This window comes from Stegodyphus dumicola, chromosome 1, assembly GCF_044657685.1.
Source record: "Stegodyphus dumicola isolate Sdum_Otavi_A_Nest chromosome 1, ASM4465768v1".
NCBI classification, from domain to species: Eukaryota; Metazoa; Arthropoda; class Arachnida; order Araneae; family Eresidae; genus Stegodyphus; species Stegodyphus dumicola.
In genome coordinates, this window is record NC_140768.1 from 115405447 (window position 1) to 115423338 (window position 17892).

Here is a 17892-nt window from a genome sequence, read left to right on the forward strand (position 1 = left end):
GTGTATTTGCTTAACACGTTGAGCGCGGCGCCGAATTTGCTGTCCTTTCCGTTCAGCCGGAAGCGAGCTAATCCGTATTTTTGTTTAGAATGTTTCAATACATTTCATTAAAACTAAATTTGATCACATTTCATTGAGACTATATTTATTTTTTAACTTTAATACTGTCGGTCCCGCGGACCGACGCCAGCCAAACGAAAATTCCAGTGCCGGTACCCAAGGACCGACGCCGGCCACACGAAATGTTCACTGCCGGTCCTCAGGGACCGGTGCCGCGCTCATCATGTTAAGGAGGGTTGCATTACACTCTCAAATTAAGACTGAGCAACAGAAAAGATTAACGGAATGAAAGAAAATCCCTCTAAAATTCGATTAATTACAGTAGTTGTCAAAAATTCGGCTCTGCCTGTCATACAAGTATTGTTGAAATCCTGCGGACGCATTGTTAAACATTGGGAGTCAATGCAGTTTTCTATTGAAACTTTTTTTCGCAAATACTTTAGGAGATATAGGAGGCGATTCGAGAGCTAAAATTATTGCCGCTCCAGACAAGCATTATACTTGCTTGAGAAGGGTAGCATTACACGCTCAAATTAAGACTGAGCAACAAAAAGGAGTGTTTTTCATTGTAAAAAACCTCCAAGCGCAAGTAATTTTAGGGATGGACTTTCTAAAATCGGCGGGAGAGAAAATAAATTTTCAAGAGGCCACACGGCAACTAGAGATGAAGAACGTGGGGGAAGAAAAAGCACAAGCCCCGGAGATTGCAGTTAAGCACCCATTAACTGATGGTAAACAAAAGTTGGGGAAACTGGTAAGTCAATTTTCTACAGTATTTGATGGCAAGCCAGGATACACTCAGATTGTGAGCCACAGTATCGACATCAGAAATGCCTTCCCTGTAAAGGCAAAGCTTTACGATAAAATTAAAGATCGAATGATAGAAGCTAACGTACAAGAGATGTTAAGGAAAAAAATTGTGGTTCCAATAAGTAGTCTTGATGCTAGCACGGTCATTCTATGCCGAAAAAAAAAATTATCTTTCACCTACAGATTACAAAGCATAGCGATTTGCAGTTGACTATAAAAAACTCGACAGTATTACCTAATACGCAGCTGACGCTGTTCTAACACAAAACGGACAACCGGTTGCATACCTTAATAAAACTCTTAATCCTATAAAGAAAAATTTTACAGCTACAGAAAAGGAAACCCTAGTAGTTTTGTTAACAGTTCAAAAATTTAGAGCATATTTGGGGAAAGCTCCCGTTACAATATATTCGGGTCACGCGGCTGTGTCCGAAAAGAAGTTATTGCCAAGACTGGTTAAAGGGACCTTTAAATTTCAAGAATTCAAACTAATCATTAAACATACACATGGGAAGGAAAATGTGGTCGATGCGTTACCAAGAATAAAACTTAAATGAAGAGGGGAACAGGCTAAAATATGCTATGCTTAACTGTAAGAATCCTTGATTCTCGTGAAACTGTTATGACTGAACCGCGAATGGACCTCGAACTTAAAGACATTTATGCTTATCTAAAAGATCCTGACGAGTTTGAGCATCAGAATATTAGGGCAATTAGGAAAAGTGGAGCGAATCATGGAGTAATCGACAACCTCTTATTTTATGCAAAAACTACTAATGAAAACAGTGAATTTAGACCGGTTATCCCAGCTAGTTTAAGGTTTCGTCTTTTGGAAGAATTGCATGATTCGCCAATTTCATGCCACATTGGAATTAAGTACAGCGGTACAGTGAATTCCCTTGGCGGTTTATTTTCCACATTTATGACAGTTTGTTAGTTAATATGTCAAATCATACGATATTTTCAAGTTAGTTAACGATGTTAATTATAGTCCGGCCGGGTATCTAACCGGGAGATCGCATTGAAAGTTACACTTCATTATTTGTAAAAAAAAATTTTTTTTTAATTTTGTATTGCCAAAACGTGAATATAGTTCGTTGTTTACTTGCTGCACTTCATTTAAACTTATTTCATCGAACTATTCTAACCCAATTAACCGATCCCTTGAGGCAAGGGACATCAAAATTTGCAAATTTTGAAAATGACGTCATAAACTGGAAATTTTGAAATTAAATATCCCGGTCATTTTTTTGTCTTACGAGAATCAAACTTCTTATAATTTTACTTTTTCCTATCGAAAACAAAACTTTCCCAGATATAAGTATAGGAAACCGGAGACCGGAAGTTAAATTTCGCTGTTTTCGAAAATTAATTTCTTTCTTAATTTGACATTTCCAAAACAAGAATACTTTCGTCATTTAAAACACTTCTATTATTGGAAGTATATAAATAAGATCAACGATTGCGAAAATAAAGGCCGAGTAAGGGGATGTGTGTGTATATATATATATATAAAATTTCAACTTCTACTTCTAATCGTTTTTGAGTTATGCCAGATACATATGTACATGCATATAGTATACCTACATGCTTACATACAGATGTCACGAAAAAAAAATTATTCTGAATCCATTTTATAATCCCTTTTGGAGAAAAGAGACCTATTTTATGTCAGTACACACAGACATTATGCAAAAAAAAAAAAATCGTCCAAAGGGATTCGAGAGCAATAAAAATGAATATTTTCGTTAAAATATGACACACGAAATTTTTCGCGATTACAGTACTTCCTTTACGTCATACAAGAGAGTAAAAAAGGCCGCAAAATCGCATTCTTAGTTCCTCATCTTCTGTTTGAACGCGGATAAATATCAACAAAGCGAAATCTCTGATATCGGAAAAAAATCACTAACTTGAAGATTCATTGCATCGGTACTGAAAATATCTTCTTATACTGCAAATAAATTCCTTAAGATTTGAAGTTATGAAAGATATTTCAACTTAAGTTTTACCAAAGCATATTGCATAAAGAAGAAGGAATTATAGAATATTATATGGAAAACTCCTAGCTGCTGATAAACGGAAATTTGTGGTAAAATTCGATAAGGCATGGATATACTTAAGTGATTTTAATAAAAATAAAATAAATAAGTAAATATAAAAAAGATCCATTTTTTGGTGCTCAACTGACAAAAATGACCGTACGAAATGACTTCGTCAGTGTACAGAAAAGTACCCAACGGGACTCATGACAGTTGCAGAATTTTGTTACAATGAAAAATTAAAACTAAAAAATTCGCAAGTAAATTAATTCACCGTACTATAGTCACAATATTTTAGAACCCATTTCCGAAGAAAAAACTCCAACCTCATATGGAAAGGACATCTATAAAGTTGAGTTTCTCCAGGGTGAAGCCTCTGGTCACACATCTAAGTAATCATCTTATTTGGCAAGAAAAGAATCAGAAATACGAATAAAATATCAGCTGGGAAAACGTCATCCAAGAACAGTGAACGGACTTTGGAAAACGATCCCAAGAGGACTGGGATAAATTTGACTCAACAGTGCTGCTGAGAATCAAAACTCTCGGTTAGAAGAAAATCGCCACGAGAAATGCGCCCTTTATGCATAAAAATTAATTATGAAAATCGTCTCCATAAAGTGCGAACGGCCTTTTGTAATTTTACTTTCCCCAGTTTACCCTTGCCTTCGTCAAGAAAGTAATTTCAGATACTTGAATTTTCTTATCTCTACCCAATAATTGATGCCGCGACAAAATGTAGTGAACAGGTCTTAATTAAGCTAATTTGCCTTTGTCTTAAAACTAAATTAGATTAGGTGTAACGAGGAAAATGTCTTAGGAGAACGAAAATGAGTTTGTGGTGAAGCAGGTGGTGTTTATTCTTCGTGTAATGATCACAACTGGCTGAGATTTAGTGTGCAAGAAATAATCTTTGGAATTCAGTTTTGTTGAACTTGCAGTGTCTGGAATTTTCCATTAATTCTCAGTTTTATACATAAATTTGAGAGTTTAGCCTCCAGGCAATTATGCTGAATATAGCTCTAAAATGAAGACACAAATTTTAAAACCTATTTATTAAAATAATAATACAGTAGGATCCCGTTATGACGAACTTCAAGGGACCAGAAGTTTCTTTCGTTGCAACCGAATCGACATGAAAAGTACATTATTGCACAAAAATATAAAAAATACTGTTTTTACATTTGTATGAAAACAAATAAAAAAAACATATGAAAGGTTTCAGATTTTAAATTACGTCCGAATGGGCGTTTTTTTAAAATTTTATCTGTTACCTTTATTTATTAAATATCATGTTCTTTGCACTTAAACCATAAAATTCAGTTCAACAGCAATGTCGCAAAAGAATTTTAAAATTAACATATATTTGAATTTCCGATACAGAGACTCACGCGCTGGAGATAAAAAAAAAAAAAAAAAAAATTCTGTACAACGTTGCCATTGCTCCCTCTGAAATCCTTGAGTTTGTTAATAAAAAATTCGTTAAAGTTTTACAAAATATGAAACTGATAATAAAACATATTTCAAATTTGATCTTCCAAATGCCCAAATTCGTAGGAGGATTACGTCATTCAAAATTCGATGGATCTATGTACCATTGTTTTATCACAATGCGAGGAATATACATGCATTTATGCAGATTTTTCATTATTTAATTTCTTCAAGTATATTGCAGGACTCTAACATTTGGTGGCAACAGTTTGAAAAGTGATTTTCCGTTTATAGTGATTCAACACAAAATCGCAAAACGAAAACAGTCCTTCAGGGACAAAGCCCCTTTGGACTAACAAGAAACATTGACACATTTAACTTTAACATATACATTCTGGAGCTATGTATATTTGCAAAGGAAAGACTCAATAATTTTTGTAAAGAATATCCTATTTCATAAGACCAAAAGAATGTAAAACCCCTATTCGAAGGACCGAACATTGAAAGCATTTATATTCAAACAAATAAAACAAAATAAAAGCTAAGAAAACAAAAATTTTCATTCTCTGAAAAATGGATCAATTCGGTATTACATCTCACCTATATTAGCAAAAAATTTCAAAATTTCCATCATAATCTCAGCCTCGGAGAACTTTGACAACTCGGTCAAAGAATTTCATTGGAATCAAAGAACTCACTTACGTTCTTTGGTTTAACAGTTATATACCAAATATACAAAGAACTCCATAAGGTGCTCTAAGAATTGATTATAGTGCCTCTTTATTTTAGATTGGGTATCACAAGTGTTTCGTATACTTTTTGTTTACAATACGGAGAAAATTGTGTTGAACATAAACTGAAGGCATGTAAAGGGGGTCTCCCTTTACGGATGAAATGTGGATCATAAAATATGGATGTAACACCGTAAAAGTAGATATTTTAAGATTTAGTAATTTTTACTTCTTTCTACGAAATAAAAGAAGTATTGTATCCGCCAAAAATTTTGGGTTTCAGATTTCAACAGAAATATTCATTTTGATCGTTCTTGAATCCATTTTGACTATTTTCCTGCTTGAATCCATTTTGAAAACTTGTAATTTCAATAAAACTATTTCGCCATTTTTTGTTGTATTCTCATCGGTCCTCTAGAATACTCATCTTTGCAAATGTTTTACACCTGCAATTTTCGTCGTACGTTTATCATTCCAACGCCATTTATAATTTAAACCATCTCAGTCTCGAGAGCACACTTTCAGATAAAAATATCTGAAATTTCATTTCGATTAATTCATTTCGACAGGTCGCTAAGAGTTCATATATCGAGGAAGTTTTTTATATGACCACCATGTATTTGCAACTACGATGTTGCAAAGATTTCAAAATTGTAGTTATTTGAAGACCAAGTTTACATTATTTTCATTACCAATAAAGACGAACATGAATAACTCATGAAAAAATTTACACATGGAGAAAATTAATTTGAACTTAAAACATTTGAATATGTAATTTGATTAATTTTTTTCATACTTCTGTCAAAAAATAAATAAGTTCAGTGTTGAATTTTCACCTGAGAGTAATTGCTTTGTATACGAATGCATTTATGTGAGAACAGCTGTTTTTGATCATTGAAAATTAATAAGAAAAAAAAACGAATGACAAAAGTCTGTCTACATTCTGTGATGAAGATAATTTCTATCCAAGACAACAAACTTTATCAAAATCGAAATGCCATCTATGAAATCAGAAGTGTCAAGCTGTAATGAAAAATAAAATAAACTTATAATTATTTACATGTAGACATATGTATTTTTTATGCATCGAAAAAAATTTAATAAATATGAGAAAGACGCTAAGCTGTCATTATTGATTCTCAAATTTTTTCCTACTTGAAAAGTCGAGAAAGCTTTCATAATTTCTTTCAGTTTAAATTAAAATAAGTTTTTAATGATTAATTAAATATGTTAAAACGGTTTTAAATAAATGTCAGTCTGAAAATGTAACATTAAACATGTAACATCAATATGAAAGGAATTTTATGTTAATTAACTAATTATTCATTATTTCAATCTTTACTATAAATTTTTCTTTCCTTATTCCCCACCAGAATGCAAATGAATAGACAGTATTTAAACTGGGGTTTCTAGATTTTAGCACCGATAGTGTTTATGGCATCGCGTATGGGTTACCATTGTTAGTTTCCTGCCAGCTCTGATAGTTGTAATTAGTCGGCCTCGCATTCTGTAGCTGCCGACACTTAAATTCTGATGCTCCGGTAGAATAGTGAGCCAGCTTCTAGTACTGCAATAATGTTTAGTCTTTGGCTGGACTACCGTTACAGATTTAACTTTGAGTAGGCTACCTTCCAGGTAATTTGGACTGTTCTGTTTTATTTTGCATCACAACGAGTTGTGGAAGTTGTAGCATAAGAGAGTGTCTTTGTGTTTTCAATTCTGCTTAAATAAAATTTTATTTTCAACATTCTCCCGACTTTGTCGTTGTTTCAGACATAGCGATAATTTGCTTCAAGTATGTTGTGGATATTAGACTAAACAATATTTCCAGATCAATTGAAACCTTACAAATGCTTTTCTTTCTTTTATTAAAACAAACGCAAGAAGCTCTCCATATGATAGTATCACATGAGGCTTACAGAAGTAAGTATGAAACACAATACAAAATAAACAGAAGAGAAAATTGAAACGAAATTAAGAAAGATTCCGAATTTTTACAATAAATTGATAAAAACTGTTAAAGGCAGTTCTCTTAGAAATAAATTGGTAAAGTTCTGGAGGCCAGTTAATATTAAAATTTTTTGAGTCCCAGTTTCAAGACCTTTCTTTCGCTCTCATAGTTAAGACATAGAAGAAGCACATGTTCAACATTCTCCTCGCCACCGAGGCTACAATCACAGACAGACTTTTGGCTCAAATCTCCTCAGATAACTTTTGAAATTCCCATGGCCAGTAAGAAATAGGGTTAATTTATAGTTTGTGAAGAAGTGATGACATGACAATCTCATTTTGATGGAAGGGAAAAATCTCTTAGTTGAGCTCCTTACAAATGTATTTGAACTACAAATTATAACCAACAAAAATGTCTTGCAGGTACCAAACTTTAGATTTCAAATAGAAAATTTATATAAAATTTATTTTCTTTCCTTTTGCAATGTTATTAACATTATTTTTATGTATGCTTTAAATAAGCAAAATTTAAAACTTATCTGTTTTCTTTATTTTACTTATAGGAAAGTTTCATTGTGTTTAAAGAAAATTCTTGCCCAGCAGCTCATTTTAGTTTGCGCACTTGGCCAGCATGCAATTTCAGTTTGAGACCAAGACAATAAATGGCAAAAATCATTGATCTCCCTTAAACTCCTTAATCTCAATATTAAATATTCCGCAAAAACTTCACAATAAGAGCTAAAGAATATTTTTGATCAACGAAAACGTCCGAATGACCATCCAGAAACAAAATGTAATCAAAAAAATCCATTAATGCGTCAAATCAAAGTCGAAATTTCAAAAACAAGACAAAATCGAAATCTCAATTATCAAGAACAACAGAGTTTGATCAAAATACGTAAAGAAAATGATGCCTCAATAAAAATTTCAGGAAAGTCTCAATAATAAACTCGTAAAATGAATAAATAAATAAACTAATTTTTTTAAATTTTTTATTAAATTAAGCAATAATTAGAAAATGTAAAAACAAAAGTTTCTGCGCTTCTACTTTATAATTAATATGGTTTTATCGAATTCCATATCTTACTTGTAAATCAGATAGATATCCATTGAATCATATTATCAAACGCCCACGCTCAACAATGAGCACTGCTCTTCCACAATCCTGAATTCGCAAGCATCTTTCTAACAATAAATACCAAAGATTAATAACGGAAAATTAGAATGTTCCAATACTTCACTTCTTTTATGAATTCAGCCACTTATAGTTAATTACTATAAGCTTATTACTGAACCGATAGCTAGCCTCGTCTTTTTTCAAAACTCCTAATTAGCAGCATCTTGCTCTCAACAATTTCCAAAGGCTGATAACAAGTCATTTCCATCCGCCGATACTGGGTTTCCTAAGATCAATCATATAAGAACGCTAAAAAGAAACAGTCCCACGCATTAACCTTTGTCCTTTGATTTTAATGTTAAGAGATATGACTTTTTCAAATACTTGTGCTTCAAAAATGTTTTTTTTAAAAATCTGATGTGCACACCACATGACTTCCTTGTACGGAATATTAAATTATACGCATTTTTCCTGCATTTTATTTAAACTTATTGGATTGAATTAAATCTACTTCGTCGATAGCACATAAACCTAATAGAATAAATGCACTCTTTTTAAAATTCACTATATTTGTTTACCATAGCGACACTCTGGCGCTAGGTTCACTTAACAGCGTTATATTTCGCTCATATTATAACTCAAAATGCCCAAAATTTATAGCCTTTGAAGAATTATCTAATCGTTGCCACATGTTCTATTCAAATACTATAATAAATCTAGAACGATGTATAAAAGAAATTAAGCAAACAAAACAAAAAAGAAGCAGTTTTTCATAGACGATTTAGTACTTTTCATTCAATTAATTCAGTTCTCACTTCGCGACAAGGCAAAAATACATAAAAACTCAAAATATCTATATTAAAAATTACGACGTAAATCTTAAACACTTATTTCCTCGAAATAATTCCAGGAAGGATTAAGCATGATTTAATTCGCAATAATAAATGAAGGCGTTATCTTTGTTGTTGCTAAGCTTTGTCTCTCTAGATTGGCAATAAATCTACTATTCTGCTCTTTCCAATGTAAACAAATATGTCCGCCATGTTAGTTAAAAATTAGGCTTAACTGCACTTAAACAGCTTTTAAATTGTTGATTAATTGTACAAATATTGCTTGCAGATTTACTAAAGGCATAAACACGTTAACCGGAAGATAAGAACTACATAATTCAATCATTTTAAAAGCAAAAAATGCACAGTTTAGAAACATATAAGAGTAAAGAAACTGAAATCACTGTGCCGGGTAACAGAGTGGATATATATATATTTACATACATTTGGTGCCGCCGATAGCAACCAAAATACGAGGTGTACAGTTATATGTTATAGCAGTTCTACATACAAAATTTCAACGATCTGAGGCTATTCGTTTTTGAGTTATGCGAGATACGTACGTACATACAGACGCAACGAACATTTCTCTTCAGAATTTATTTTAAAGCAGTTTTATAATTTTTTTGGAGGAAAAAGTCTTTTATTCTGTAATTACGTACAGGTGGTGACAAGTGACGGAGGACGGGGACGCCTGGTGTCTAACATAGGTAAGCAGGCATGTGTTCCGCGTCCTCCCCTATTTAGAAGCAACGACTCCCTGGAGCCATAGAAGGCTCCGGGAGTTTATAATGATTTGAAACATAGAGGTTACAGTGTCATACTGGAGCGGTTTCAGCTTTACATTGATGATAGAATAATGTCCTTACGTAAGAATATGTCCTTACGTACAGATGTCAAGCAAAAACATCGTTAAATTGCATTCGATAGCGGTCAAAATGGATATTTTCATTGAAATATGCTGCTTGAAAATTTTCGCGATTACAATACTTCCTTTTTACTTCGTACAAGAAAGTAAAAAATGGGAAAAAATTTTAACATCTTTTTGTTTTTATACTTCTACACTGACACTTTTAAATTGACAAAGTGGCAAGCGTACTCTTAGAGTGACTCATGTGCAGTTCCGACTTGGATAAAAGAAGATTTCTTGTGGAGTGTTTTCGTGGCAGGTCGCGATGCTGAAATAAGCAGAAGCACAAATCCCGAAGACTGGCATTATAACACCAGACTCAATAAGACAAGTTGAAATTGATTAAATTATAAAACAACGTCGTGGAATTCAACACACTAAACAACTTTCGTTCAAAACTTTAAATATTCTCATCTTTCGATTGCCACATGCAAGAAACAAAACTAATAATAATAATAATAATAATTAGCTAAATAAAATTAAATGAAAACATTCATAACTGCACGTCAGCTGAATCCAACATTCTCCCATTAACAATAGCTTAAACTTCTGCAAATATTTATATAAATATAATAACAAACACAGTATTTCAAAATTAAATTAAAAAAAAAAATCTCTCGCCTGCACTTAATTCGCACGCTTACAATTACCGAAATAAAGCTCTAGGTTTGCCACAAAAAACATACAGCCGGAAACCACAACCAAATCAAAATCGCGCCAAATAAAAACCTCTCTCCAAGTTTGACGCTCACCTCGATTATGGAATACTGTCAAAAGTCTTTAATCCGGACGTCCATAATCTGGAATGATCTATAATCCGGACCTCAAAGCTGCAAACTTTCTGCGCATGCGTAAACGCATAATGACTTTACGCATGCGCATATGCGTTTACACATGCGCATATGCGTTAAGCATGCGTGTTTAATGTATAACGGACGATATAAGCTAAGCTAAAAATATCTAATTCTCTATTTCAGTTAATGCTGCAGATTATGTTGTTCCTTAATTGGATCCGGCTTATTATATTTTGCAGACTGTTAGAGCAATTTTATAAAAGTAAGCTTGAACTTTCGATTATGTCAAAAAGAATTTCCGATTCTGGAGCTGCCAAAGGATCTACAAAGCGAAAGTATATTTCGATGTCCATCAAACAAAAAGTAGAATTGCTGCAAAAAATGGATAAAGGCATATCCTTTGTTTCTCTAACCAGTCCGAAATCTGTTTATCAATTTCACGCTGCTCTGAGGAGGGGAAACGTCGCGGCGCGCAATGAACTGTAAGTTGATCTGTCAGCACTATCCTTATCTTCAGGGCAGATGTTTTTATTTTATTCGGCTTATAATTCCTTTCTAAATGTAGTATTTCATCTCGATGTACTCCGTCTTTGATATGATTTAAATCAAATTTCTCGTCATTTTAAATATCACGAATACACATCAAATAGCTTTCTGGTTGCAATTTTCTAATTTCGACTATGCGTAATGTATGCTTTACGCAAGCGCACATTGAAAGAAATGTTTAATAAAGTAAACAAATAAATTTTAAGCTTTTTTTTTTTTTTTTTTTTTTTTTTTTTTTTTTTTTTTTTGTAAATTTTGAAATGATTATCTTATGAAATAAACAGCAATTATGATAGAAATCATAATTGCTCTTTATTTCATAAATTAACGGTTTCATATTTTTAATTTTATAATTTCTGCATGCCATCTTACCAGATTTAAATTGATGATCTATAATCCAGAAAAACCGATAATCCGGAATCGCCGAAGTCCCGACGAGTCCGGATTAAAGACATTTGACTGTATTAACCAGTTTTTGGCTAATAACTAATCGCTTTAGTTACGAAATGTATTTATAAACGACAGCCCTTTTCACAACTGAGAACATCAAAAATCCGTGATAAAGGTAACTTCTAGTAGTTTCTTTCAAAGGCTACGCACTTTATCAGAATTGAAACATCTTCAAGTGCCCAGCTGTAGCAAAAAGTAAAGAAATTCATAATTATTTACACGTAAACATGTGTACTTTTATTCATGCATCGAAAAAAAATTTAATAAGAGAAAGAAACAAATTGTCAGTATTTATAATGAAGTTTTATTCCACTTCTAAAATTTTCTCTAAAAGCTTGAGAAAGTTTTCACAATTTGTTTATTTTTAATTTAATTGAAAGTAAGCTATAAATTAACTAATAATTAGTTAAACATGTTAGAATTATTTGAAATAAATATCAGTCTGAAATGTAATATTTAGCTGCTATTATATTTGAATTACAAAGTGTGACGAGTAATTATGCAAGTACCAAACTTTAGATTTTAGGTTTAAACTTTAGATTAAAAATAAACATAAATTTAACTTTTGGGGGAGGGTATTATTATGTGCTTATTTTTGATAAATATCTAGTGAGAAAAGTTTTAAATACTATTATTTTTAATTTAGTTAAAAATATTCTGGCCCGTAAACTCTTTTCAGATCGTGCATGCCAACAGCGGGCAATTTGAATTCGAGACCTCTGTTTTAAAAGGAAGGTTATGCCCTAAACACACTTAATCTGAATATTGATAACATTTCTAGACTGCCAGATAAAATCTTTTCATGTCTTTAACTTCAATCAAGAGCGCACGGGACAATATAGGAGTTCCGGAAATTTCTCCAGGTGTCGCGGCCTATAGTTCCGCCTTGTCATCTAATATCGATGGCTAAAAAAAATTAAACGTTAATTATAACGACAGCAACAAAAAAACAAAAAAAAAACTCATTAGAAGTCAAGTCATTTAATAATACCCCTGAAAAAAAATCCAAAGGTAAAATAATGTAATATTTAGCTGCTATTATATTTGAATTACAAAGTGTGACGAGTAATTATGCAAGTACCAAACTTAATATAAAAAAATATTAAACTTAATATAAAAAATTACATATTATATATTTAAACTTAATATTAAATATTTAAACTTAATATAAAAAATTACATATATTACGCTCTAAAATGTCATAAAAATGCAGATCGTTCATTTTACAATAAATAATAAATCTTCAAAAATATGATACTGTTTCTGAATTATAACTTACTTTTTTCGTTATTATTTGATTATGGAAAATCACACGAAGGGTATTTGCCTAAGGGAAGGAGTGCCTTCGTGAAGGTCTAAGGCACACTAGCTCATATTACACATGGCGGAAAACCGAATCCAGGTCAAACTACTAGTGTTCAGCGATTTTAGCCCCTGGCCGCTATATAGGCCTTCTGAAATATGACAATGAAATTCATTTAGTTAGAAGAAATTAATTCTTTTTAATGATTAAATGCATTTTTATATGTAAAAAGCTATTATTACTTTTTTATAATAAATTTATATTACTTTAAGTTACGTTTTTTAAACATATATAAACCTTTTTTTTAAATTTACACTAGTTGGAATGACTTACGTAATTATTTAAGTTTACTGTTGTTGTTTTTTTTTAACTTAAATTTTAATTCTCTTTTCTTCTTTAAGAAACTCATAAAAATAGTTATTGTATTTTCTGACTGGAATTATCAGATATTTATCAACTTTTTATCTGATTAAATTGCAGTAATAACGAGGTTAATAAATAAACAGATTTAATTTTGATAGTCTTTGAATCTACTTATATATTTAATTTATATTATTGTGCATAGATGGCAGAACCATGCAGTAAAAGAACGTTATAAGATGAATTATAATTATTCAGCAGCTTTTCCTCTAAATTTCTCTTTGTATTGTTTCTCAATTCTGTATAATAAAAAAAATGGTTTCTTAGTTTTAATTAACGTTATTATTACGAAGTCACATCGGTTCTAAAAGTTTTTGTCCACGTCATAGATAATATCGTAGTCATAAAAAATTTCTTGTTCTAAATTTAAACAAGGTTAATGAATTCTTTTCAAAATGAAAATTTCGTTCATTCCTTTTAATCCCAAGAGAAAATTTTGCTGATTTTATAACGCTTTTAGATATCAAAAGTTTTTTGTTAGCTGGGTACCAAACTATTTGACCAACATATAGAAAACAAAATAACAATGAGATTAAAAAAAGATCATTTTACACAGCAGACATGAAATTGTAAATTTCGTTTACAATTGCTGAAAATAAATTTGTCTTAGAATACAAATGTAGCCATAAAAATTCAATTAAGTGAGACTCGAAATGATATCTGGCAGTTCCACACTGATGTTTGTTACGATATTTCGCAGAACCCTATAACCGCTCTATCCACAAATTTATAAAAGAGATTGATAATAAAATGCTCAAGTCCAAAATTTTCCAATTCTTCAGTTTTATATCCTTTCCAGCGGTCGGAAAATATGGTACTACCATAAGGTTCCATGGAAAAAATAGTACTACCATAAGGTACTATGTTCCTCTATCGCGGTCATTGAAGTGTTTGCTTTAATAACTGATCTGGGATGTTACATCTGAGACTGCTGCAAAGAAACATTCTTAAGTTTCACTACATAAGACATAACACACCAAGAACCCACTGATATGGGTTCGACATTTTTTTTTTCCGGGTAAAAGTACTTTCGTCTATTTAAACTATTCTGTTGGCTCCTCCCCCCCTTTTTTTTTTTTAAACAACAAAACATTGGCACAAACTTTCCTCATATAGTTGTTCCAGTCAACAATTACGCTGTGGTATATTTGAAGGTGAAGCTCGCAAAATTCAACCAACGACACAATAGATATATAATAAAACGTAAAGCAATGAGAAAAGGGATACATGACCCATAGAACCAGGTTTTGTATCCGCATTCATTTCTTTTCTCGGCGTAACTGTAGATTGCAAAGCCATCCTGATGATAAATCACTCGTGCGTTACCTCATTGGATGATTATTTGAAAACCGCATTTCTTTATCAAGAATTCCGTTCTTTTGGAAAAATAAGTGTGTGTGTGATTATGGCAAAGCCTCGAAGGCTATCTGCCTAAGGGGAGGGATGCCTTCGTGGAGGACTTTCTAAGGGAAACTGGCTCGTATACACGTTACACATGGGGAAAACCACGAAAACGCCCATGCAGCCAGCCCGTTCGCGGGATTTTTGGAAAAATAAGTATTACCGAGCTTTTGCGGGTACCCCTGGGTGCAACAAAATGTCCTTCTTTAGGACACATGGAGAATCTACGGATGATGATATGGAATCGAACCGGTCTATGACATCAAGTAAATTCATGCAATTCCCACTTCGGAGAGAGAATTTTGTGAAATCGCCTTGAAGAAAAAGCAAGAAAAAGAAGGTAAAGCCATCGTCTGAACCTGATGATACTAAAATGATGAGGCCCCCTCTTTGAAACCAGGAGAGATGAATGCTAGAATTAAACAAATAATACGTGTGCATGGCATGGATGGTTTCCTGAACCTCATAAGGAGTTGCAAACCGGCTTGCCCGGCTCAATCAGTATCTCTGACTAAACCGGCCGAATGTGTTCAGAATGACGAAGTGCTGCCGAAGGAAAACTCTTGGATTTCTCCTAAGAAAACGGCGAAGATACTGCCTACGCCTGACCATATGGAAATTACAACTGATAACAGATTTGAAAATTTTAATGAAATCTAGAAAGAAACTCAGAAAGAACCGGAAAATAAATGCACAGAAGAAATACCCCCTATTGTCTTCAAACAAGAGCTGATAGACTGGCTGATAATTGAACGTGATTTAAGAGAAATATGTACGGAGGATATTGAAACAAGTATGAAGGTGAAATTAATTTACGTAAATACTAAAAAGATTGAGGATTATCAAAATGCTATGAAATTCCTGAAATCCAATGAAATACCTTTTCATACTTATTTAGCTGAAAATGAAAAACCACTTAAAGTCATCTTGAAAAATCTCCCGGCTAAAGTTACCGAAGAAGCAATCTACGATGATCTCGCAAGAAGAAAGTTTCCAGTCCTTAAGATCAAACACTTCTGCCGGAGCAAAAGATATAATTCGGAAAAATTGCCAGTATGGCTTGTTGAACTAAAACGAAACGACGAAGGCTATGCAATACATCAGCTGAAGAGGACTCAGGTGTTAGAAATACTTGTCAGCAGGCACCCGGGTTATAAAACCACATCCTGTGTAGAACTCGTAAGAAAAAGGCATATCTTTTCTAACCTAACGCGACAAAGTTCGTAAATGAGATAAAAAATCTCGTGAAAGTGCAATTTTAGAGTCTTCAGATACAGCAAGCGTTGAGAAAGTTCTCCTGTAAATGTCCGGCGGTGTAAATGCAAGTGTTATCGATACCCTAGGCATTCAGTAATGCATATCTGTTGCTGCTTGCTAGCATCAGAATGGCGAGAGCTGGTCTGAGTTGAAGGCGTTGTCTCTGGAGGTACTTGAGTGAAGAGGGCGGAGCTACTGGTCGTCTTGGCCAATGGTGAATCTGAAAAGGAAGTGCATCCACTTGCAAGACAGGCATTGGTCGGGGGAGGGGTTAAAAGGAATAACATAATGAACAATATTATTGAATGGTGTGAGTCTATTTTGCAGTAAAAAAGATCATGGAAGATAATAAGAGTTACTTCTATAAAATTAAATTAAGATAAAGATTAAGCTGGATGAGCTACAAAGTAACTGAGTTAATTTAATAGATAACATATTGGCAAAACTTATGTGACAGAACTTTCTACCAGATGGCGATATATATTTTTCAGAGTCTAGCAGTAGTTATGAAATTAAACCCTAGATGGCGACACCAATGTCGCGATATAAAGCAGAGTATAACTAAATGAGAATAAATCATTATTAGATGATCAAATGAGATTTAAAGGTCATTTGATATCAAGAGGAATAGAGAAAACAATCACAGTTTACGTATTTAAATGTATAAGGACCGCTTTTGGTCGTTTTCTGTTGTCTCTATCCTGGTAATTATAGTCCAGCTGTGGGATAGAGCTGTTATTCACTTTATGAATATTCCTGAAAATTTTCTTGCAATTTTTGCAAAGCAGACGTTGATTTTTTCTACATTGAGTTCACGATGAATTGCATCGTTCCTAATGAACCAGGGGCAATTTGCCATCTGTCTCAAAGTCATATTTTGCACTTGTTGAATTTTTTTCATAGTTGTGTCGCAAAGGAAACCCCAGACCGGACAGGCATAAGTGACGATGGGACGCAAAATGGACTGAAATACAAGAACTTTATTTTGAATGCACAAACTCAAGTTTCAGGCAATTAGGGGGTTGAGTAAAGCTTTAACACCCCGAAACTTGTTTAAAGTATATGTAACGTGTGGGGCCTATGTGAGTCTTTGGTCTAAAATGACACCAAGGTATTTAACTTGCTTGGCCCAGGGAATACTGATACCATACATTTTGAGGGTGATATCCAGATCCAGGTTGGTTTTGTAGGTGAAGTAAACAGCTTCTGATTTTTCTACATTCGTTTTAATTTTTCATTTTAGCATCCAGGACTCTAGTGCATGGATGTGTTCTTGTAATTTTTGTACAACTGCGGCCATAGACGCGTTTTGGTAGAGGATAGCAGTATCGTCTGCGTTAAGTGCTAGTGTAGTGAGGGGTTTTTATGGGATGTCGTTCGTATAAATTGAAAATAAAGTGGGTGAACGTAAGCTTCCCTGTGGCAAGCCAGCAAGGGTTGCTTTACGTGTAGAGTGGGTATTGTTCTAACGAACGTCAAAGTGTCTATCGTAAAGATAGGAATTGATAATGTTTATGATGTAATCTGGGAAACCCAGAGTAATTAGTTTGTAAGTGAGCCCCTGTAACCATACACATTCAAAAGCTTTCGATATATCGAGGAAGAGAGTTCCGGTGATTAGTTTTTTTCTGAAATCCATCAGCGATCAACTCCGTAACTCTGTATAGCTGATGTGTGGTGGAGTGTTTCCGTCTAAATTTATACTGCTCTTGAATTAAGATGCTTTTTCCTGCAGAAAATCATGAATTCTTGCCAGGATAACAGCCTCTGCAATCTTGCTTAAAGTCGATAAGAGACTTGTCGGTCTGTAGGAGGCAGCGCAGGTTGGATCTTTACCCGG